The sequence below is a fragment of the Lynx canadensis genome, chromosome D3 (assembly GCF_007474595.2).
Source record: "Lynx canadensis isolate LIC74 chromosome D3, mLynCan4.pri.v2, whole genome shotgun sequence".
Taxonomy (NCBI): Eukaryota; Metazoa; Chordata; class Mammalia; order Carnivora; family Felidae; genus Lynx; species Lynx canadensis.
In genome coordinates, this window is record NC_044314.2 from 88349112 (window position 1) to 88372549 (window position 23438).

Here is a 23438-nt window from a genome sequence, read left to right on the forward strand (position 1 = left end):
CCTGCCACGGGGCCGCTGGGCACAAGGGCCTCCCTCACGTTTACAGGAAGCGAGGGACTCTCACACCTACGCCTCCGAGAGAGGGCCAGCCACGGATGACTCACCCCCATTTCACAGGCCAAGACGAGGCGCACAGTGGTTCAGCCGGGGAGCTGAACAAACGCAATCTGTTTGCTTCTGTGTCAAATGGAAACAAATCCCACTCCCGAAGGATGTCACAAGGTCCTGCAAGGAGAGCGCGTCCGCCACCCCCCCCCCCCCATAATCACGACTCTATTTATTACCGGCGGGGCCCAGCCCACACAGCTGCCCACCCAGCCTCCAGCCCCAGCAGAAAGGGCCCATTATGACATCATAGGCCGAGAATTATGTTATTAGCCTGGGAAGGAGGCTGGACCCAGGGACAAAGGGCTCATTGTCATGCAAATACCCAACTAGGAGGAAGGGGGGTGGGGGGGGCGGCTCCTCTAGTCTTCTAGCTTGTGAGCCACACTGAGAAACCAACGCCAGGCCTTCCAGAAGACTTTGGGCATCTCCGGGCCTCACATCTCGAAGAGGAGGGAGGGGGCCCCTTCCCACGGCTGCATACAAAATGCCATTTACCAGTTAATACTGTGTGTCTGCAGCTGTGTGTCTTTGGGCAAGGTGCTTACCCTCTCTGTGCCTCAGAGGATCGTTAGAAGAACTCCACAAAGTGTGCTCAATGGTCGCCCTGCCCCGTCAGCCGTCAGGACTTGAAACTGATGCCGTCAACACCCCTCCCCTGCACCCCAATGCCGTCAGGCCCCCCACTTTCCTGGCTCACGACCTCCACCTCTCTGACCTAGGAGGTCCAGACCTTCTGGAGGTGCCCGATGTGTTACTGCGGAGCCCTCTTGAACACAAACACCAGAACTGCTTTTCAAAGGCCCCTAGTTTTCCACGAATCCCCAAAAGGCATTCTCAACCCCCCAGATACAGAGATACAGAACTCCAGGGGCGAAGGGAGGTGAACTCAAGTGAATTCCAGCCCCTGGGCCTGAGTCTCCCTAGCCAGATTCCTGGGGGTGGGGGGGGGTGACGTACCCGGAGACACAGTTGAAGCATATCCATCCCCAGAAAGGCCTCATTCACCGCCAGGGGACGGGCCCACATCCACAGCCTGTGGGGGACACTGAGTCAGGCATGAGTGTCTGCTGAGCACCTAAGATGTGCCCAGTGCTGGGGACACAGTAGTGACCAAGATGAACAGATCCTGGGTGAAGGGGTCGGTGGGGGGCGGGGGGGGGGGACACGGCGATGAATATACAACAAATCCCAAGTGATGATGGCACATAGCAATGGCAGTGACTTTGGGGAGGTCGGGGCCCCACTCTGAAGGGTGAGGGTACAGGAAATACAAAGGTCCAGGGGCAGGAGCATGATTGGAGCTTCCAAGAAACAGCCAAGAGGCTCATGAGACCGTAAGGCCCCCTACTCAGCCCCCCTCCCTGGCCTCCAGGCTCTGCCCAGCAAAGCCCAGAAGCTGAGACCCTAAGAAGCCATGACTGGTGCCCCCGAGCCCCAGACACCGCCTCCACCGCTTGACATGACCGTGGATGCCCCTCTCGGTTCAGGCCCTGCCGGTGCCCCCTGGTCCCCAGCCCGGGATGGTCGGGACCCCTCCCAATCCTTAGGCAGAAGAGCAAGCCGTCCCTGGCACTCCCGGGACGCCCGAAGGCCCAAGTCACCAGTCAGCTGTGAGGGAGACAAAAAACCTCCAAGCCCCCCCTCAGGCACCTCTGGAGACCCGTCTAGCCTTGGATTAGCTTTGGCTGAACAGCAACGCATTTCTCATGCTTAAGCACCAGCTGGGGATAACCCCATCCCTCTAGGGTGGGCGGGCTACACCCCGAAGGCCCTCTCACCACTGCGGGAGGTGGGAAGGGGTCCAACAGAAACCAGCACCTACCGCAGGGAACAGCAAGAAAGGAAACCATGCTGCCGGAGGACAGAGCAAGGAGGAGAGAGTTACTCAGAGAGGAAGTGAGTTTGGCTGTCACAGGAGTGACCCACAGGCCTCAGAGGTGGCTGACAGGGGGCAGGCTCCAGGAGGGCCCAGGAAGTGAGAGAAGGACCCAGAGGTCAGGGCTCTCTGGCTTCCACAGTTCATGAGCCCAGCCACCATCCCCTATCCCAACCTCCAAGCCCAGCCTGCAGGTGAGGAGAGAAGGAGGAGGGGATCAGGGCTCAGAGAGGGCAAGGAACATCCCTGGGGCCACTCAGTCAAAGAACCTCCACACCCGGGCTCTGGCCGGGGTGAGTCCCAGCTCCAGCCCTTACAAACTCTGTGCCCTTGGGTGGGTCCCCTGGCCTGAGCCTCAGTTTCCTCATCTGAGAAGTGGGGATCACACAGCGGCCTCCCATCCCACGGCTGATCCGGGCACGGAACGAGCTAGCGCGGGGTGAACCCGTCAGGGATGATCACATCGCGACAGCACGTGCTGCTGGCACCTTTCTAGGCACCCGGCGCGCATCACCTCACCTCACCGTCACTCAAGCCCTCCGAAGCACCAAACGCTATGAGGAAACTGAGGCCTGGAGGGGCTACGCCCCTTGCCCTAATTCACAGAGCTGCCCACAGGCAGGGCTGGATTCGAACCCAGGACGGCCTGGCCCCGGCCTATGCTGTTTATCTCTTTAGATCGCTGTAGGTTCGTGCGCAGCCGTAAGAAACGATGCAGCGCGACCCCGTGCACCCTTCAGCCAGCCTCCCCCAGTGGTGTCGCCCCGACAGAACGGCCGTTCGAGACCAGCAGCATCACCAGGAAACGGGCTATTCAGACCTCACAGGTTCTACACACACTCATCTGGGTGCATGTGAGTGTGTGTTCAGCTCCATGCACCTGCACCTCAGGGCAAGTGGGAGGGGGGTCAAGTGTCTGAGACCCTCAGGGCAGGGCGGCTGCAGCGGACCCAAGTGGGTGCAGAGGGCCTGGGGGCAGCAAGGGGGCACTGGTGGGGCCCCCTGCTACCGGGGCCTTGGCTGAGGTCCCCAGGAGAGGCCTGAGGACAACCGGACGGCGGGCAGCTGGCCTGGACACCCGGGGAACTCCCCGCCGGCTCCTGCTGGCCCGGGAGGAGAGGCCCCGAGCCAGCCACCGGCCCAGCATCCGGTGTCACTTACACACACAGGATGACTGCCACCCTCGGCGGGAGAGCCAGTCCTGCCCGCCCAACCCCCAGGCCACACGGGGCAGTTGGGGTGCTCGGCCCACACTTGGGGCGGGACGGGGCAGAACGCGCTGGGACAGCCCGGGGGACCCCAGCCCAGGCCCAAATGCAAGCAGAGCCTAGGGCTGAGGACCGTAGTTTCCAAGTCTACAAAACAGAAACGTTCTCGACAAGGAAGAAGAGAAAAATCGGTGGAGACCAAGGTGGAGCTAACTTAAATCCAAGTTTATGGTCTAGGCTAACGGAGCCCCCCTCCCCGACTCCAGCCCACAGGGGCCCTGCGCAGGCCGGTCCTGGCTTTTTCCCAGGCACCCCCCCCCCCCGCAAGGCACTCACACCTTATGGACAAGACAATGGGGGTTCAACAACCTGCACACTGTCACAGCTTCCATGGGGGTGTGGCCCAGGGACCACTTATTAGCCCCCCCTCCGTAAGCCACACACGACCACCTCTGGGGTAGAGACGGACGCAGCGTCCATTTGCCATGAGAAAACCGAGCCTCACAGCCAGGAAGTGTTCAACAGGGACGTGAACCCTGGCGGCCTGGCGCCCCCCCCCCGAAGAAACCAGGAGGCCACAGCTCTCCCTCAGCTCAGCCCAATGCCCGTACGACCCCCTCAACCGCCCCATTTTACAGACAAGGAAACGGAGGCTCGCGCAGGTGAGGCAAGGCCACCCGGCGTTAAGAGAGGACAGAACCGGGAGTCAACGTCGAGTCAGTGGCAAGACGAGCGATGCCGTCTGGGAAGCCAGCCCACCCCGGCCTCAGCTCCGGCCCCCGACGAGACGTGCCACTGCCTCCCGACAGCCCTGGCTCACCCAGACCTCAGGACAAATCGCTCCCTCATCCCCTGTGCCTGCAACTGAGGGCTCCTTGTGAGCTCAGGAAGCCCTTCCAACTTTCCAGTGTTTATGCCGGCTCCTCGCTGCCAGGTCCCTGGGCAAGCCTGGGCCGGTGGCGCTGATTTCAAACCAGACGTGGGCACCCGGCCAAGCGCCACCGCGGTGGGAGCCGGGCGCCGGGACAGCCGCAGCGCTGCCTGCACCTGGCTCCCCTCCCCTGTCCCCTGCCCGCGGGGGAGCCCCCCCCCCCAGATCCCGAGCCCCCCCCCCCAGCAGCCACACCACCGGGAGCAACCGAGCCCCAGGCTCTGCCGCTCTCCCCCAAGGACGCGTGCACCCCTGCTCCGCAAGAGCGGCCGGGGCCCCACCACACGCACACGCGCACACACACACACACACACACACACACGCGGGCGTCCACCCCCTCGGACACACAGCGGCCAGAAGCCCTTCCCGTCCCACCGCCCGCCTCTTGGCCCAGAGCGACTCCCGACCACTGTGACCGCCGGCACTTCGTCCTCCGGAGCGCCACCCCCGGGCCACCACGGCCGGGGCGCGACCGAGTTCCATCCGGCGAGCCCCACGGCCCCCCAGACGACGGCTCCCGCTCTTCGCCCGCCCCCCCTTCCTCCGCCGTGACCCGGCCGCACCGCGTCTCCCTGCCCACCCACCGCCAAGCCCAGAAACTTCTCTTACCCGAGCACATGACCAGCCTTTCACTCACGTCAGCTCCAAACACAACTTGAAGTAACTCTCCCACGGAAAAAAAAAAAAAAAAAAAAGGAAAAGAAAAGAAAAAGGGAAAGAAAGAAGTAAAATGTGCCAGCAAGTGGGTCAGTGGAGTCCACACACACAGACTGTTCTGCTGGCTTCCAGAAGATACTCCGCGTCCAACATCAAAGCCATCCTGCCTCCAGGACTGACACGGGGAGCGGCCGCCGCCTTCCCGCGAGACTACGGGCGCCCCCCCTCCCCGGGGCTGGGGAGGCCCCAAGGCCAGGCCCGGCCCCCCACCCCGGCCCCCCCTGGCCCGCCGCCACCCCCCCCCCCAGGCCCACCAGAGGCCCCACCGCCCGACCCCCGGGCCGGGGCCAAAACTCGGTGTCGGGGCCTCCGCCGTCCCTCCTCGCCTCCCGCCGCTCCGGGCCTATAAACACAGAGAATTACATAAGGTCCACTCCTCTTGTTTGCAAGCCAAAAGTACGAGCTTTTTCTCCCAGCCTTGGCAGTAAGTAATAATTCCTCATCGCCATGGTAACCCTGGCGGGCTTCCAGCCGACACTCAGGAGCTGAAACGCCGGGAGGCCTTTTTATAGCTCGGTAGAAAAACCTCTTCACTATTCCCTCCTCGGCGGCGAAAGCGAGCTCCAGGCCCGAATTCTCCTACTTTAACCCGCTTCCTCCCAGCCCGACCGCCGCCGCCTCCTCCCCGGGCCCCCGGGGGTGACACGGTGGCCGCGAGGCAGGCTCTGCCCCGCGTGTAATCTCAGGAAAAGCAAACATGACCCCCTCGCGTTGGTATCCCCAACGAGGGGCATCTCGGTGACCACCCTGGAGGGTGAGAAAAGACAGCCCACCGCACGCACACGCATGCACACACACGCACACGCCAAAGCGGATGCTCTGGTGGTCAGCCAGGGCTCTGACCCTTGGCTGCAACCGGCCGCGTGAGTAATCACAGCAAGAAAATGCTAGTACTCATCATGCCACGCGCCCAGCGCCGTGAAAATGCGCTTCACCTGTGAACCCGTCTGTCCCCACAGGGGCACGATAAAAGGCAGGTGTGCTTTTGAACCCCAAAATACAGAGGAGGAAAGGAGCCCAGAGAGGTTAAGCAGCTTGCCCCAGATCACACAGCTGGAACGCGGCCGAGCCCGGCCCACATTCACCCTGCCACGTGGTACAAGGAGCCAGAGGAGGGTCTGGGGCAGATCAGATTTGCAGGCGACGAAGGTCCGTGGCCACTGGACCAGGCTGGGGACCAGAGCGGCTGCCAGGAGACCAGGGAGGAGGCCCCACAGAGGCCATATGTTGTTGACTTTTGTCAACTCACCCTCCCGCCTTTCCCAAGAAAACACCCCAAAGAGTATTTCCGAAGCTACTGGGACCTGTCCTGAAAGCCCCGGTGGGGGAGCCTTACAGATGGGGAAACTGAGCCCCAGAGAAAAGCGGGCGGCCCCAAGCCGCACTTTTAGCCCCCAGATCCGGGTGCCGTCGCCTGCCTACTGACTCTTCTCACTCCAACAGTCCGACCGCAAGACTCAGGAACGGGAGAAACCAGCCCCAACAAAGCGGGGCCAGGAAGTAGAGTCTGAAGCGGCAAAGGCAGGACTCAGGGTGCCTTTTGTTCTTTTCTGTTTGTTTTGGACACAGACCTGCGTCCAGACCTTCGCAGAAGCTGGCCTGGAACCAGGAGGGACTTATCCACACCCCCACCAGAGCTATTCATGCTCGGTTCAACGCTGGGCTGTGTCATTCCACGGTCCCTTCTTTTTTTCTTTCTTTTTTTTTTTTAAAAAGGTTTATTTATTTTTGAGAGACACAGAGAGACAGAGAACAAGCAGGGGAGGAAGAGAGAGAGAGGGAGACACAGAATCCGAAGCGGGCTCCAGGCTCCGAGCCGTCCGCACAGAGCCCGACGCGGGGCTCGAACCCGCGGACCGCGACCTCATGACCTGAGCCGAAGTCAGCTGCTTAACTGACTGAGCCACCCAGGCAACCCCCACGGTCACTTCTTGGATGTCCCCACTCCCCCACCCCCAAGAAGCTGGGCCGCGGATGCTTTGTTGAGTGACTTCACGAACGCGGAAAATCATCAAAAACCAGCAAAGGGGACATGCGGCTCCTTCTAGGAGTTCAGAATAGGGCAGCATGAGGTCGACGACCCCGCAAAGGAACGCCTCGCCCTCCAAGCCTCCGGCCGAGACCATCTCCGGGAACTCGTCTGCCGGGCAAAGTCTGTACATTGGGAAAGATCAATGAAGGCTTTACGGGGTCACGCTTTGGTGGAGACCACGGAGGCATGGGTCGAGAGCCAGAGGGGTCCCCGAGTGCAGGCAGGAGGGGCCCTCAGCCTGAGGCAAGGCCCCTGCTTCTGCAGGCATCAGTGTGCTCAGCTGTGAAAAGGGGGCACTCTACCTGCTGCCTCTCTCAGGGTCAAGAGAAACCACACCCTTCGGGGGGCTCAGAGAACCACGGGGTCCAGCCCCAGCGAAAGGGACCCCCACCCCCTCCCTCCCCATCGGGGCAGGGTTGGGGAAAGAGAAAGAAAGAGCATGAGCTAGCAACGGGAGCCTGTTTCCACCTCCCTCTGCTATCCCACACCCCAGCGCCCCAAGACCCAGGCGGTAAGTGACTACGCCTCCCCGGGCGGCCTCGGTCCCTCATCTGAGCAGCCACTTACAAGACGGTTTCGTCAACGATCATCCACACAGCGCGATACGATGCGGCCATAAAAAAGGAACGAGGCACCGACACCCTGCTCCGGCACCGATGAGCCTCGAAAACATGACGCTGAGTGCGCGAAGCCAGGCGCAAAAGGTCACACATTGTGGGATTCCATTGACAGGAAATTTCCAGAACAGACAGATCCGCAGAGACGGAGAGCAGGTGGTCGCCAAGGGCTGCGGGGAGGGGACAGAGGGGGTGACTGCTAATGGGTTCTGGGTCTCCTTTGGGGAGATGAAAATATTTTAGAACTAGACGGAGGTGTGGGTTGTAAGGCACTGCTTGTGAATGAAAAACTAACGAACTGTGCACTTTAAAGCGGTTAATTTCACAGGATGTGAATGTTGCCTCAGTTCAAACTAAATCAAAAAAGATGGCTTGGCTGAACGACCGCCATTCCGGCCCAGTTTACTAACTTTGAGCGTCAAGAGTCCCTGACCCCACGCCTGGGGCCGTCCCCCATCCAACAAACATTTATTAAGCCCCTACTGTCTGCAGTGGTCACTGGGGACACAGCAGGGATGAAGACAAGGATCCCCGCCCTCGTGGGGCTGACGCGGGAAGAGGCCAGGAGTCAACGGCAGATAAAGACACGATGCGATTCAAGTTAACGGCAGCTGCTGTGGACGGGCTGGTGTCTGATGTGGTGGCACTTCGACAGTGGCCTGGCTGGAGAAGAAAGCCGGATGTGGAAGCGTCTCAGGAAACAGAGTGCCAGGCAGAGGAAACAGCCAGGGCAAAGGCCCTGGGGCCAGGAGGCCAGCGTGGCGGTCAGCTGTGTCAAAGGGGACAGACTGTGCAAGGCCTTGAAGGCCACAAACAGGTCTTTAAATGTTAGGAGGGATGAAAATAAAATTCGCAAAACCGCATCACTTTCCCAGGGCCGCCGAACCAAATTACTCCAAACCAGGGAGAGGACTCTCAAAGCAAAAGCAATTTCTTCTCTCTCGGCTCTGGAGCCTGGCAGCCAGAGATCAAGGTGTCAGCAGCGATTCGTCCCCGCTGAAGGCTCCAGGGAGGATGCTACCTTGCCTCGTCCGGCTTCCGGTGGCCCCAGGCGGTCCCCGGCCTGTGTTCTCTGCTCATCTACACACAGCCTTCTTCTCTGTGCGTCTTCTCTTAAACCCGGAACTTTGGTCATCATCCTAATCTAGGACGATCTCATCTACAGATGCTTAATTTTTCTTTTAATTTTTTTTTTACAATTTATTTACTTTGATGGGGGTGGGGGCGCACAGAGAGAGGGGGAGCAAGAATCCCAAGCAGGCTCCGCCCCATCGGCACGGAGCCCATCGCAGGGCTCAATCCCACAAACCATGAGATCACGACCTGAGCCGATATCAAGAGTCGGATGCTTCACCGACCGAACCACCCAGGCGCCCCAAGATGCTTAACTCGATTGCATCTGCCAAGACCCTCCGGCCAAACGAGGTCACGGTCACGGGTTCCAAATGGACACAACTCAACCCCCTACATCATCAAGACTCAATTCGGCCGCATCAAGTGCTTAGTACGATGCTGGGCCTCCGCTCCCCTTTCTGCGCTCAGTCCAGACAATCAGGCTGGAAGCCGTGGGGACAGGCACGTGGGCATCTCGAGGAAACCGTCCCCACGGGGACCCCGCGGCCAGCCCTCTCCCGGCCTAAAAACAGACCGCGAGCAACCGTGACCCCCCTTCCCTGAGACAGGTACCTATCAGTCACTCACAGGAGGCTGGCAGGAAAGGGACCTCCTTGACGGGCCACAACAGGCCCGGACCCTCCTTCGCCCATCCCTTCAGCCAAGCGCAGAAGCTACGTCGGCTACAAGCACCAAACTCTCCTCTACGGCTCTTCTCCCGATTTGATCTGATTTTCCTGTGTGCGGCCACCCGTCTACCCGCAGCAGCTGGGAGCTGGCGGTGGGCAGGGCTAAGTGCTCACTCAAGACTCACGTCCGAACGTAGTGCCATCCTGCAGCAGAGGGCACAGGGCAACTGGCAGGGACGGCTGGGGCAGGGGCAGGAGGCAGGAGGCAGATGGCCACCTGCGCTGGGGCCCCGGGAGCCCACGCCCCGGGCGGCAGAGGAAGGAGGAGGTGTCCAGGAATGCCCCCGGCCACCGCCAGCTGGATCGCAGGACCCAAACTGGGAAGGACAGATAATACCAGCCCAGGAGGACACACGCTCCCGGCACGCCGGGCGTTGGGCGAACAGGCTTCAGGGTGCTCCTTTACGTCTCACAGCAATCCTAGGGCAAACCACTGACCCGTTACGGCCGGGGAAACCCAGGGACAGGGGGGAAGTGACCTGCCCCAGGGCGCAAAGCTACAAGCGGCAAAGCCTACAACACGGGGAATGCAGTGCCCGAGTCTAGGTCACTAACCGCTAGGATTTCCGTCTCTCCGAACATGGCAACTCCACCGGAGGGCTCCAGGGGAGACTGCCGTGGCCTTGGGCCCCGACTGTTGGAAATGGGATCTCCAGAGGCGTTAAACGTGACTTCCCAAGCCCCGGGACCTTCTGTTACATTCCACGGGATATTCCGCCCAGATCACAGAGGGCAAAATACTTTGAGATAAAAGTCATCGCTGAGAACAGAGGCCACGAAATGACGACAGCCAGCTGTGGCCAACAGGGAAGCTCTTTCTGGCACACACGATGTTTTTTAAAAAATTAGGACACTGCTTATAAAATCCAGATTTCTAGCTTCTCTGAATGTCCGCGTGCCCGTTAGCCACAATCCCCACCCCTCCCTGTTGCCTCTTGCCCTTCTTTGACCCTATCTGAGTTTGGGGCGCCCCTCGCCCCCACCTCGACCACCTCCCCGATGCTGTTGAAAATAACTGAACGGGTGTCCAAGGTCTCACGTGGCAAGGATAATGAGCAAGAGAGAGGAGGGACGCTCCGGGGGCTTCGGGTGACTCCTTCCCCTTGGCCGGCTGTGCTGGTGGCATAAACCTGCCTGTAAACAAGGCCCACGCAGAAGGAAGCAGAAACGGAGACAGAGTCCACTCCCCAAGCATGGTTTGAGGTGCTGGATCCAGCCATGCCTGAACTTGTCCTACCCTGAACTTTGCCGTGATGAGTACCCATCAACTCTCCCTGTGGCCCAAACCAGCCAGAGTGTGGCCCCACCACGACTCAGGAGGCCTAATGAATTACCTTCAGGTCTCCTCTCCATTGACCCTTGTCCAAGAAGGCCTGTCCTGATCACAGACACGTTCAGACCTCCTTAAACCCCAGGGACAACCTGACCTCCACCTGACCCTTACTACCCTCGGTGCCACCTGTTTAACTGACACCCTCCCTCTGGACACTAAACTCCTCAAAGGCATGGGCGATGCCTGACCTTCCCATCGTTTTGATCCCAGTGGCCTACAAACGTCCAGAACATTCCATGTGCCCAGTAAATATAAATTAATCGATGAGCAAAAGAACAAAAAGGGAGACACAAAAGCCATTAAACTTGATTTCTGCCTTAAACGTGAAAAGCACCCCACCCCCACGGTCTGTAGAACAGCCTCAGATCCAGAGAACTGTTCTGGTGCCCCTGGCTCTGTTCCAGCCGTGCAGGCCTCCTCAGCCTTCTTGAAACATCACGGCCTCAGGGCCTTTGCACAAGCCACCCAGACATTCCCAGCTACATTGCCCCTACCTAGAACACCCATCCCTCTTCTTTTCACACGTCTGGTTCCTTCTCGTTGTCTAGGTTTCAGCTCCAATGCCACCTCCTTAAAGACCACCCTGGATTCCTTTACCTAAAGTGAGCCCCCCCCCCCAAAAACCAGAGCTGTCCCACCCTCCCCAGCCCTGCATTATTCCACAGTCAGCATACCCCCGCCTTGCAACACCGTGTTTGCTTTGCGCACCGCCCGTCTCCCCTCAGCCCACGGGATCCCACAAGGCAGGGGCCCGGAGTGACGTTTGCTGATACGTATGTCCCCACCCTGCCCCAGGAGGCCGTGGGGACACCAGGCTGGCTGCAGGGAGGCATAAAGCAGACCCCTCGTGTCCCGACCAGTCCCGCCCGGCCCAGAGCAGCTGCCGCATGCCTGAGAGCCCTACGTGGCTGGTGGAGCCTGGCCCGTGGCCGGCCCAGCCTTGCCAAGAGGTCCAGCCCCACTGCGGGCTCAGGGGTGGTTGCAGGTGACGCCTGCACAAGCCCCACGTTGACAGCAGGTGCGTGGAGTTCTGCCCGGGTTCGAATCCCAGTTCTGCCAGCTGCCCGCCGCCATGACCTTGGGCAGGTCACTTACCTTCTCCGTGCCCCCCCCCCCCCCCCCCCACCTACAAACCGGAGCTGATAACAACAGTCCTATCCCAGGGCCGCCACAGGAGTAGATGAGTCAGCGTATCCGGCACACTCAGATCACAGCCTGGCATGGGACAAATGCTCGGGAATCGCTCGAAGTGAAGTCAGTGTCGGGGCGCCTGAGTGGCTCGGTCAGTTATGCGTCCGACTCCCGATTTCGGCTCAGGTCGCGATCTTGCAGTGGGGAGATCGAGCCCCGCGTTGGGCGCGGAGCCTGCTGGGATCCTCTCTCTCTCCGTCTTTCTCTCTCTGCCCCACCCCCGCGCACACTCTCTCTGTCACTTAAAAAAAACAATTTTTTGGGGGCGCCTGGGTGGCTCAGTCGGTTGAGCGTCCGACTTCAGCTCAGGTCACGATCTCGCGATCTCGCGGTCCGTGAGTTCGAGCCCCGCGTCGGGCTCTGGGCTGACGGCTCAGAGCCCGGAGCCTGCTTCCGATTCTGTGTCTCCCTCTCTCTCTCTGCTCCTCCCCCGTTCATGCTCTGTCTCTCTCTCTGTCTCAAAAATAAATAAAACGTTAAAAAAAAAAAAAGAAAATTTTTTTTAAGGGAATCAATGTCAACGATGGTGATAATGGCAAACTCAGGCAAGCCAGTGGTCAGGAAATGTCAGCTTCGGTCCTAAATACGGTACCTGCTCTGTGCTAGGCCCTGTTTGGAATGCTTGACTCATACTGATTCCTACGAGCTAAGTTTCTCATTGCTCCATGGGCTTGTTCCAGGTCTTCCAGGCAGCCCTCCCAGATTGCTCTAACACCCAGGAGCACCCTGAAGACGCGCAATGCCTCCCGTGAGTCTGTCCTCGATTCCTCTGCATCCCAGGCGGCGGCGAGGGGCAGGGAGAGCACCCAAACCCCACGACCTCGAAGTCAGCAGCGGGGAATGCGTGCCCCACGCCGGAGCCTGTGCCAGAAACGCAGGCCCTGTCTGGCTGCACGAGCCCACCCCCCGGAAGTGAAGGGCGCTCCCGCCCTGCAGTCTGCGGGTCGATTCCTCCGGAGAGGCCGGGCATCTCAAGGGCACCGAAGGTCAGATGTCCCAAGACACAGGGCGCAGCGTGAAAAGAACAGGCGTCGACTGCGGCTGGGGGTCTCGGGCCCGCACGGACGGCACGTGAGAAGAGCACCGCTCCCCAGCCAGCCCCAGCCTCCCCGTCCCCAAAATGGGGTGGGCACAGCCGCTCTCCTCTTCCCACCAGACAGATGGCTGGCCGGGCTTGCCTGGGGCACGCACGGAGGACGGCAGCCCCCCTCCGGTGGTCTCCGTCCCCCGAACCAGGCGGGAAAAGCAGGTTAGAACGTCCCCACCAGTGACCTCACTCGAGTCCGGCCACCCCCCCGGAACCTCGGTTTCCTCATCTGGAAAATGGGTCTCACGGTCATCAACACAGTCCCACAGGCAGGACGGGGAGCGCCCAGAGCGCCAGGACACCAAAGCCGCCAGAAGGGAAACAGAAGATCTAGAAAGAAGAAGCTATTCTAATTTCAGCAAGGGGCTTGCTTGGTCTCTAAGCGAAACACAATTTTATCGTATGGTTCAGAAAAATGGTTTCTGTTCGGATTTATAGCGATCGCGGAAGGCAGGCCATAATCTTTTCAGCATGCGAGCCTCTCGAGGTCTCGAGCCACCCTAAATTAGCATCTCCCTCGAAGGGACGTGCCGAGGAGACATCAGTAAACGCACAAAGCCTTAACACAGGGCTCAGCCCGGGACGGACTGGCCTAAGTCCCACGCAGGACGACCGGGAGACTGAGGCAGGAGAACAGGAAGGAGGTGGGCGCCGGGGCAGACAGCCTGGGTTCGAACCTCACTGGCTGTGTGACCTCAGGCAGGCCGCCTAACCTCTCTGTTCCTCAGTTTCCTCATCTGTAAAGTGGGGACAATAACAATCTCTGCTCTCCAGGGGATTTTGGAAGATGAAATTACGACCTATAAAGTACAACACAATTACGATTATAAACTCCGCTGTTATTACTGTCAGTTACAACAGTTTCAAAACCTGCATAGGTTATTAAACCCGACTGCGGGAGGCAGACGAGCCGGCCTGGATCCTGGGCGCCAGGGGGGCCCCATCACCAGGCTCAGTGGGAGCCCCTGCAAGGCAGAGCCTCCCCCCTACCTCCAGCTGGGGCAGGGATTACCGTCAGATGGAAGGAGACGCACGTCGGAGCCAAAGATTAAAAACAAGTACAATTATCGGGCAGGCATCCATCCATAATTATAAATTTGATGTAATTAGGCACCCCACTAACTTCATTACTTATTTATTTACGGGATTGCTTATTTAATTTACGGGCCTCCTTCCCCGAAAAGTCATCTTGGCTAACACCCCTCAGGCGAGGGAGGAGGAGGAGGAGAAGGCTCCCCTCTTTGTCCCCACCTCCATTCCTGGGTTTCCGTATGTCAGGCTCCTGCCTTGCCCCAAAAATAGCTCCCCAGAAGGCCTGCGTGACTTTGCCCAAGACGACGGGCTCGCGCCAGGCCTGACATTCACTCAGCGGTGCCGACAGACAGAGCTTGACCCGGAAGGAGTGATCAGCTCACCAAGCCCCCCCTCTCCAGCAGAGGAAGCCCTGGAGGGCTGGGGGGGTGGGGGGGTTGTGGCCCTGCCCGGCCACCAACGTGGCACGACCCTCTGGACCAGCAAAGACCATCAGCTGGCACTTTCCAGCTTCAAGGAGGAGAAAGAGCACTCAGCCCTTGCAGAAGAACTTTAGATAAGTCACCTGACCTCTTCGAGCCTCCGCTTCCTCATCTGTAAAATGGGAGCGTTAAGAACAACACCCACAGCTAGCTAACCCCCAAAGCCCAACTGCTGATGCCCAGCATACCCCTGGGTCTCAGCCACTGCAACGAGGCAAGAAAAAGCAGGAAGAGGCACAGACTTTCTAGCTTTGTATCTAAAAGCCCCAAACTGCCAACGACCGATGTGCCCCAAACTCAAGGATGGATAAATGAACTGTGTGGCACATTCATACGTGGAATATTACTCGGCGATTAAAAAGGAGTTACTGATACATCCCAAGACACGAACACCTGACAAAAACATGCACAAAGAGAACAAACACACAAAAACGCACTCTGCATAATTTTGTGACGAAAACCTAGAAGACTCTAGAATTTCCGTGGCAGCAGATCAGTGGGTGCATCCGGCGGGGGGGTTCTTTTGGAGTAGATGGAGACACTCCGTATCTAGATTGTTCTAGTCATCACGTGAGTGGTTTCCATTGTCCACACCCATGGAACGGAACTCTCAAAATGGGTAAGTCTTGCTCAATCTCAATAAGGCTGATTTTTGTTAACCGCGAAGGAAAACGCATACATACGTGTCAGCACCACTAACCCCACTCGGGTGCCCGGAGAGTGCTTCCCCGCTTCCGGGTCAGGTCTGCCATTTCCTGCACTGTCCTCCCCAGTTCTCCCAAGCCCCTGATTTATGAGCCTTGGACAAGGAAGGTCAGGGTTGCATCCCAGATTTATCCCTTCCTTGCTGGGTCATTTAGGGCAAATCACTTTGCCTCTCTGCCTGTCAGGCTCCCCATCTACAAAAGCAGGGTTATAAATAGCACTCTCCTCGGAGAGTTATTGTAGAATAAAATGAACCGAGGTGAAAAGCACCAGCTGCGGGCCGTGGCATACAGCAGGGGCCTCATTATTGCTGCTGCAAAATGATGAGCGGGCAAGCACCATGCCCGGCGTGGCCAGGGCTGGCCAGGATTCTGGTCCCCCCCGCCCCGACCCAAGACACACGAGACCCCCACCAGACAAGACTCCAGCCCCGGGCAGCGACCCCCATCACTGACAGCTCCCGGCTGCCGGGGCTCCAGGCTGGTGTCCGGAACAGGACAAGGCTCCCTGACTCCACCCGGGAGGGCAGACACAAAAGGGGGGGGTGTCCTGCGGCGAGGGGCTGGCCCTGAGGGCAGGACAGGACCCGGGAGGTCATTTGGGGACAGGAGGTGGCCAGCGGAGAGGGTATCCCGGTGGAGAAGGACACCTCGGTGGCCTGGCCATCGCACGCACGCTAACTGAGGTAGGACAAGGGTCAGCCTGAGGCCCCCGCTTAGGAGAGAGAAAAGGGATGACAGGGACCAGGGGACAGCTTCTGCGCCGGCTCACACGGGCCCGCCTGCCCAGGGCGGCTCCTGCTTCCCTGTGAGTGATGGAGCGGGCAGGCAGCACCTGGGAGCCATGGCAGGAAGGGGCGTCCCCCGGGCCCGATTAGAGGGCCAGCCGCAGGCAGACATGCTCAACTGTCAGCCCCGTCCTCCCAGCCTGCCATCAGAGGCCCCATTAATTGCTGTCATTTGAGGGTGGCCTGTGGGGAGAAGGAGGGGGGCTGCGGGAAGGGGGTTACAGGGAGGAGGGCAGGCAGTAAAGAGGGGAAGGAGACGGGGGAGGGGGGCAGCGGGGTCAGGGGGAGGAGGGGGGAGGAAGGAAAGGACGGGGAGGGACAGCTCGCCCAGGGCTGGCGCTCACCTCCTCCGCCCCGCGGAGGGACCCGGGCGCCGCCCAAGCGGGGACAAAGCCAGCGGACCCACTGCCCAGGTGGCGCAAAAGGAGTGCAGAGGGGGGCGACCCTGCAGGGCCAAGGCCCACGAGTCTTCCCCCCTCCCCGCCCCCCCCCCCCGACATAGCCACCCGGGCACCTGTCTGCCTGCAGGTTGGCTGGTCCCCATCTGCTCTCCCCAGGGTAGCAGAAAGCCTGGCCGCCCCAGTCCCCGTCCACCCTTCCCCGACCCCTCACCCCGCACCTGTGCACCACACGGGAGAGGCCCGAGGCACAGGCAGAGCCCGCCTGCCCGCCTGCGATGCCAGGAGACCCCCCGCCCCCCGCCACACGGGTCGAAACCTCCGTCTGGCTCAGGGGCCCCCACACCAAACACCATCTCCTCCGGCACCAAGATTCCAGGGCCGGGCGGCCTGAGCTCAAATCATCCCCCTGCCACCTGCCCTCTTGGTGCCATCACGTCCCCTCCCTGTGCCTCGGTTTCCTCACCTACAGAACAGGGCGACATTAATCCCCATCTCGTGCGGTCGCTCCAAGGATTAAATGAGATAATTCCACGAGGCGCTGAGAAGGGGGCGTCGGGCAACGTGAGGGTCGCGAGCGTTTGCTGCTGCTGTTACATTATCGCCCTGGACGCCGGTCCCCCTTGGCCTTCACACGCGTCCCCTGCGACCTGTGTACCGTGGTTCTTTCTCAGAAATGCCTGCTCCCCCACGCTCGGCTCTGGCCCCCCCACACCCCCCCAGGTGAGGTCCCAGACAGGCCTTCAAGCTGCCATCCAGGAGCCCCTCCGTCTATACATCCGCCCTGCCCCCGTGCCCACCCCCGGCGACCCCCCTCCCAGCCGCCCCTGCCTGTCCCCAGACGGGCCTTGTCTCTGGGCTAAGGAGCCACTTGGGTCCCGCCAGGGGCTCCTGGGACCCCCTCTGCCCCCTCCCCCATCTGTCTGCCTCGCTCCTTCCTCAGACGTGATGGATCGCCCCAGAGGAGGAAGCTAAGTGCTTGCAGACAAAAAGCCCTTTTATCGTCCTCGGGTGGGCCACGGCATGACAAGCAGATAACTCAGCCATGGGAGGAAGGCTCCCCATTAGGCCAGGGAGGCAGATTGATGGAGGACCAAGGGGCAGAGGAGGAGGAGGAGGAGGAGGAGGAGGAGGAAGAGAAACCACCCCAGCCAGACTGCCTTCCTTCAACTTCAAAGACACCCAAACCTGGCGGGGCTCTTCACTTTGGGGGGACTGAGTGTGGCCTGTACCTCCCCGCCTGCAAGAGGAGACCCGCTGCTGGGGGCCCAGGGCCCGGCCCAGGAAGCAGGCAACCCACCAGCCTGCTTAGCCCTCCTGCCTCCTGGGGGAGGGGGGCGGGGGGAGCGCAAAGGCTCAGGAACTAAGGAGAGAAGCCCACCCAGATCTCACACGGCCTCCTGCAAACCCAGAGGCCCGTCCCACACTGCCTCAGGGCCTTTGCACAAGCTGTTCCCTCTTCCTCCAGAGACCCACACGCTCCCTTCCTCCCCTCCAGCAGGTCTTGGCTCAAATGTCACCTTCTCCAGTGGGACCGTCCTGACCACCCCCCTTTGAAGCAGCCCCCAGCCCGCCCACACACTTCCCCGCCCCTTCTCTGCTGGCTCCTGGCACCAACGCCCCCCGCCACGGGACACCCTGGGTATGTGACTTGCTCGCTATGTCTCCACCCTACCCAGAGCTCCGTCTCTACCCTCCGGAACAGTGCCTGGCACACAGTAGGTGCTTCAGAAATAACGGTTCTGTCTTCCGAAGGGAATAACACACACCTCTTGGGACCAGCCAGCTCGGCCTGCCGAGCCCAGCTGTGTGCCCAGCAGTGCCTCGACGGCCCCCGTAGGACACCCACTTGACAGACGAGGAAACCGAGGCACAGAAGCAGAGGCGCACTCAGGTCTGCGGGAGGCCCACCCGCTGCGGAACCGCCCGCGGAACCGAGGACAGCAGCCTGGGGCCGAGTATCAGGGAAAAGGACCAAAGCTCCGGCGTCGCGGCCTCAGGGAGACCCTGTCCCACCTCTCGGCCTCAGTTTCCCCCTATGCAGAATGGAGCTGCACAGGGGACCCCAGCTGTCCCTCCTAGGTCCCCGCCCTGATGGGAGGCGCTTGGGAGCCCAGAGGAGCAGAAAGCGCCAGATCGCAGCCCTGTCGGGTCAGCCTGGGGGCTCTGCCAGCTGCTCAGACGCCCCCAAACCCTCCTGGGGGCCAGGCCCGGCCGGCACCCCCTGCCTGCCCCCAGAGGAACAGCTCTGTCAGTAAGAGGCAAAGACGCGGGGAGCAGCGAACGAGTGCTAAGCCCCGCAGGCTCACCAAAGCCCGGGAGCCCGGGCAGACGGGTGCTCGGTGTCACAGAGCCCCAGAGACAGGAAGGGGCCCAGCCGCCACCTCCAGGGGGCCACACCCACTGACCGCCCCCTCCGCAGGGGCTCACCTCGAGACCCGGGAGCCCCCTCCCACCACCCCTCTGGGAGGCATGTCCCTCTACTCCCCCGAATCCCCCAAGTCTTGGGGACGGGGATGTCGTGTCCCTGTCACGCCCACCAGGGTCTCCTGGGATGTGGCCTGTCTCTGCCAGGCCTGGGTCAGCGGTCTGTCCTCCCCCAGCCAAGCCCCACGACCCCAGGGATGGGGACCGGGCACAGGGAGAGGGGGCCGTGGATTCCTCTCCCTCGGCTGCAAAGCCTCCCAGCTGCTTAAGAAAAATACAAAACCGTTGAAATCTTAGCAACAGCCCCCTCATCACCAATCCTGGGGGGGACTTGATTGATCGAGGCACAGGGCAGTGTGGCCCAGGGTCACGCAGATAATAAGTGGCTGAGGGAGATCTGCACTCAGGCAGCCAGACTGCAGAGTCCCCGCTCAGGAGCCCTGTGCCTCTCAGGTAAAACTCAGTAAATAGAGGGGCGCCTGGGGGGGCCGGGCTGGTTAAGCGTCCAACTCTTGATTTCAGCTCGGGTCATGATCTCACGGTCCAGGGGTGGGAGCCCCGCGTCGGGGGCTCTGTGATGACCGTGGGAAGCCCGCCTGGGATCCTCTCTCCCCCTCTCTCTCTCTGCCCTCCCCTGCTCATGCTCTGTCTCTCTCTCGAAATAAAAAAACTTAAAAACGTTCTTTTTTTTCTAACCCGCGAAATAGCAAAGACGCTGTGTGCCAGCCAGGCCCGTGTCCGAATTCCCAGCTCCACACACGACCCACTGCCGGACTGCCTTCCCACTCCCCTGACATCCCAAACCCTGCCCGCGCCCCGGTCCCCCCGGTGCGGGAGAGGCCCTGTCGTCCAAGGGACCAGGTGGAGGGGCGGGCAGTTTTCACAGACCTGCCGCATCCGGGCCCCAGTCTGTCTGCTGCCACATGAGCAGGTTGGGGCAGAACCCGCCAGGATCCCTGGGAGGCTCAACAAAGGTTTGAGTCCCGGCTCTTAGCTCCCAGCCGCGATCTGGGACAGGCGACCTACCTGTGCCTCGGCTTCCCTGCTCGTAAAACGAGGCCGAAGGTCCGTTCTGACGCCTGTGCAGCCCTGTGCATCAGCTGCTGCCCCGACCCCTTCCACAGGCCCCACCCTCCCCGAGCCTGCAGCCACCTTCGGAGCACAGACGCGATGGGCCCTGAACCCCAAGACAGAGAAAGCCCACCACCCCACATCCACACTGCCAGGGACTGCCCCTTCTCTCGGCCGTCATGCGCCATCCCCAGGGGACCCCCCCCAGCCCCCCCAAGGTGTTCCCCACCCTGAGCAACCCTGGGGTGCCAGGTCCCACCCCACAAGGCCACACCGAGCCCCCAACCCCATCCACGAGGAGGAGCCTGGCTTCCCCGGCGACTCCCGACCCCGCGCGTGAGGAGGTCCCGGCGATGCGAATCTGCTAGAGACACAGTGAGAGGGGACAGACGTGAACCTACCAGAAACGGCCTCCGGTGACGCTGAGTCCTCAAAGAGCCCGGGAGACCTGCAGGAGAAAAGAGAAGCCTTGTTAGCGAAGAGTCAGCGGCCCCTACCACACGCGGGCCACGGATGACACGGCCACGTCACATCGGCGTGTGGGCAGGGGCGGCAAAGCCCGTGGTCCACGCCCGATGCCCTGCACGGTCGGGCCGAGCACTCCGCCACCAGCACCCCGTGGGCCGCATGGCGGGCACGGCCACCCCACTTGACGGAGAGGGACACCGAGCCTCCGAGAATCAAAGTCTCGCGCCCCCGGTCCCAACACTAGGAAGTCACCGAGCTGGGGTCCCAACCCGGGCCGTGTGGTTATAAGGCAGCCTCTACCCCGGCAGGGCCACCGAGGAGCTGCGGGCCCCGATCACGGTGAACCCCCCCCCATCCCAAGTGTCCAGAATAGATAAAGGACACCCACGAAGAAACAAGAAAGAGACAGCGAACCCGAGATGCTTCACAAAAGTGGATACAGACGGCCCAGAAGCTTATGAAAAGGTGCCCGATGTCACTGGTCGTTCGGGAAAGCGCAAGTTAAAACTGAGAGCCCACGACACGGCCACCTGGACGGCTGAGATCACAGACAGACAGGCACCAAGTGTCTCGCGACCACGGGACCCAGCAATCCCACCCCTGGGCCTTTACACGTGACCAACGAAACCACGGCTCCTCACAAAGACTCCAGGCCCGTGTCCGTTAACAGCTTTATACATAATCACAAAAAAAACGGGACGCCTGGGTGGCTCGGTCGGTTAAGCATCCTGACTCTTGGTTTCGGCTCAGGTCATGATCTCGGGGTTCATGGGATCGAGCCGCACGTCGGGCTCTGTGCTGACGGTGTGGGACCTGCTGAGGATTCTCTCTCTCTCTCTCTCTCTGCCCCTCCCCCACGCCCACACTTGCTCTGTCTCAAAAATAAATAAATAAACATTAAAAAGAAAAAACTGACGACAACCCAGCTGCCCAGCAACAGGTGCACCCCGGAATATCCCCTCCACAATACAACATGACAAGCTACGGGAGCACACAACCGGAAGGGGGAACCGCAGGCTAACGGGCTGAGCACAGCCAGGTTCAAAGGGCAGCACACGGTCCCCGCAGATGATTCTGAGAAAGGCCACGCTCGACTTGCGCAGGGAGAGAGAGGTCCACAGAGGTGGTCACACCAGCACGGGATGAAGGGGCCTCCCACAGAAGCTAGGACGCTGATCACCGCCGGGGAGAAGGCAGGTGGCCACGTGGTGTCCCCTTTATGATTATTCACTAATTTGCAACCATGGGTGTTTGCGTTCTTTATCGCGTTAGCTTCTGCACGAAGCAAAAAAAAAAAAAAAAAATAGGCTAATGGGCAGAGCACTGGGGAGAGAGTCCAGAAACCTCGTTCTGTTCCCACTAACGGCTGTGACCTTGGGCAAACCCCCGGCACTCTCTGAGCTCAGTCTTCCCATCCAGAAAGTGGGCCCTCTCCCCACGACGGCCCTCTGGCCCACTCATGCGCAAACATCTCGGTATCCAGGGGGCCATAAGGAGCCTCTTCTCCACCTGTGCTGCCCCCCAGGGATCAGAGGCAAGTGGCACCAGGGACACCTGCTCTCACAATGCTGGGGACAGCTCCACGCAGTGCTCGGGCTCCTCAGCCAAGCTCCCCGGGTTCCAACCAGGGGCTCTGCCCCTTCTAGCTGGAGAGGAGTGGCTTCACCTCCCGTGCCTCAGTGTCCCCATCTCTAAAGTGGGAACGGTGGTAAGTTTACTGGCCTCAGAGTGGATCCCTGCAGGCGCTCAATTACCGCTGGGTGCTACCATTACCCACGGGCTGGTGACGACGCCCCAAGAGTCTGTCTGCCCAGGCAGGCCCTTCAGATCCCAAAGACCCCTAAAAGGGGCAGCTGAAGGAGGCTCATGGGAGACAAACCCACCCCTTCTCTCCAACGCCTTCTTTTTTTGTTAAGTTGTTTTGTTTTGTTTTTTTACGATGCCCCAGGCTTGGCACTTGGCCCTGCCTCCTGCCGCCGCTCCAGAGACAGGCCTCAAAGGAAAGCTGGGAAGGGCGAGGGCCCAGGCACGTCCCCATGGCCATCTTGATCTGGGCTCCCAGGGGTCCCGTAAAGGGCTCAAGCAAGGTCAGGCCCAGCGGGCGCTCCCTCCAAGCGACAGCTGGGGGCCCTGACCCCCCTCCTTCCTACCTTCTGCCTTCTCCTCCCGTCTCCAGCCGGCTCCTTCTCCAACCCCCAGCCAGACACACAGCCCCCGGGCAGCGTGGGGTCAAGACCAGCCCGGTCAGCCCCAGGGTCACACGGCCCCGGGGGGAGACACTGAGCCTCGTGACTGAGCAACAACAAGCCCCGAGAGTGGATCCCAACCTAGAGGATTCACCGGGGCTTCCCAGGAGAGGACGCAAGGTGCGGCGGGGGCGGCCGGGGGCAGAGAACGCGGGACAAGATGCTGGGGTGGGAAGGACCCCGGAGCCGCGGCTGGAACAGACTGAACGTGCGGACGCAGGGAGACACGGCTGGTAACAAAGAGCCCTGCAGACAGTGGCTTCAGCCCCAGGGCAGTGAGACCCCCACGAGGCTTCTGCAAGCCGTGCAGTGGAGAGTGCGCGGGGGTGGAAGCGGGTGGCCCGGACAGGCTCCTGGGCCCGTCTAGGCGGGCCACCCGCGGAGGCGGGAGAGGTGGACGGGGTGGAGAACAGAACCCACTGGGCGGGAATGGGGGGAGCCTGGCTTCCCACTCCGGACGGGGGAGCAGACGGGGAGCCCCGGTCAGCTCTGGGCAGGGGAGGGAAGAAGAGAGACGGCCTGCCTCCTGCGCCCTGTCTGCGTTCCAACTGCTTCCCGAGCGGCGCCTCGTGTGATCCTCACGACCAGCCGGGGCCTCCGCTTTCCGGCCCGGGCAGCTGAGGCTCAGAGACTGGAGGTAACTGCCCCAAGGTCACACAGCCGCAAAGCGAACGGGCTGGGATTCGAAACCAGGCCACGTTCCCTGGCTGGTGGGGGCCAGGGCGCGAGGCCGGGCACAGATGGCCGTGGGGGAGCTCCCACAGCAGGGACAGGGCTCGCACCTCCCCGGGCAGAGCCGCACCCCAGGAACGCCCTCAGCCGGGGTCCTCTCCGGGAGGGGACGCCACGAAGCCCCATGCCCGACAGGCCAGGGAGCAGCCACCAGGGCCCGGCCGCACCCCACACCCCTCGCCCTCACC

The 23438-nt window shown here is 61.0% G+C and overlaps 1 protein-coding gene across 20 annotated transcripts in view; it reads right to left on the minus strand.

Annotated features, from left to right (window-relative positions):
* The window catches only part of NCOR2 (nuclear receptor corepressor 2), a 183099-nt gene extending 162841 nt beyond the window's left edge, over positions 1–20258 (minus strand). For 19 of the 20 annotated variants that reach the window (XM_030336915.1, XM_030336910.1, XM_030336912.1 and 16 more), the window contains exon 1: positions 20206–20258. The gene's annotated coding sequence lies outside the window, so the exon portion shown is untranslated. Of the gene's footprint in view, positions 1–4732; positions 4961–20205 lie in introns of those variants that run through there. The other variant, XM_030336904.1, reaches the window with a different exon arrangement.
* Between the last annotated feature and the right edge of the window lie 3180 nt (positions 20259–23438).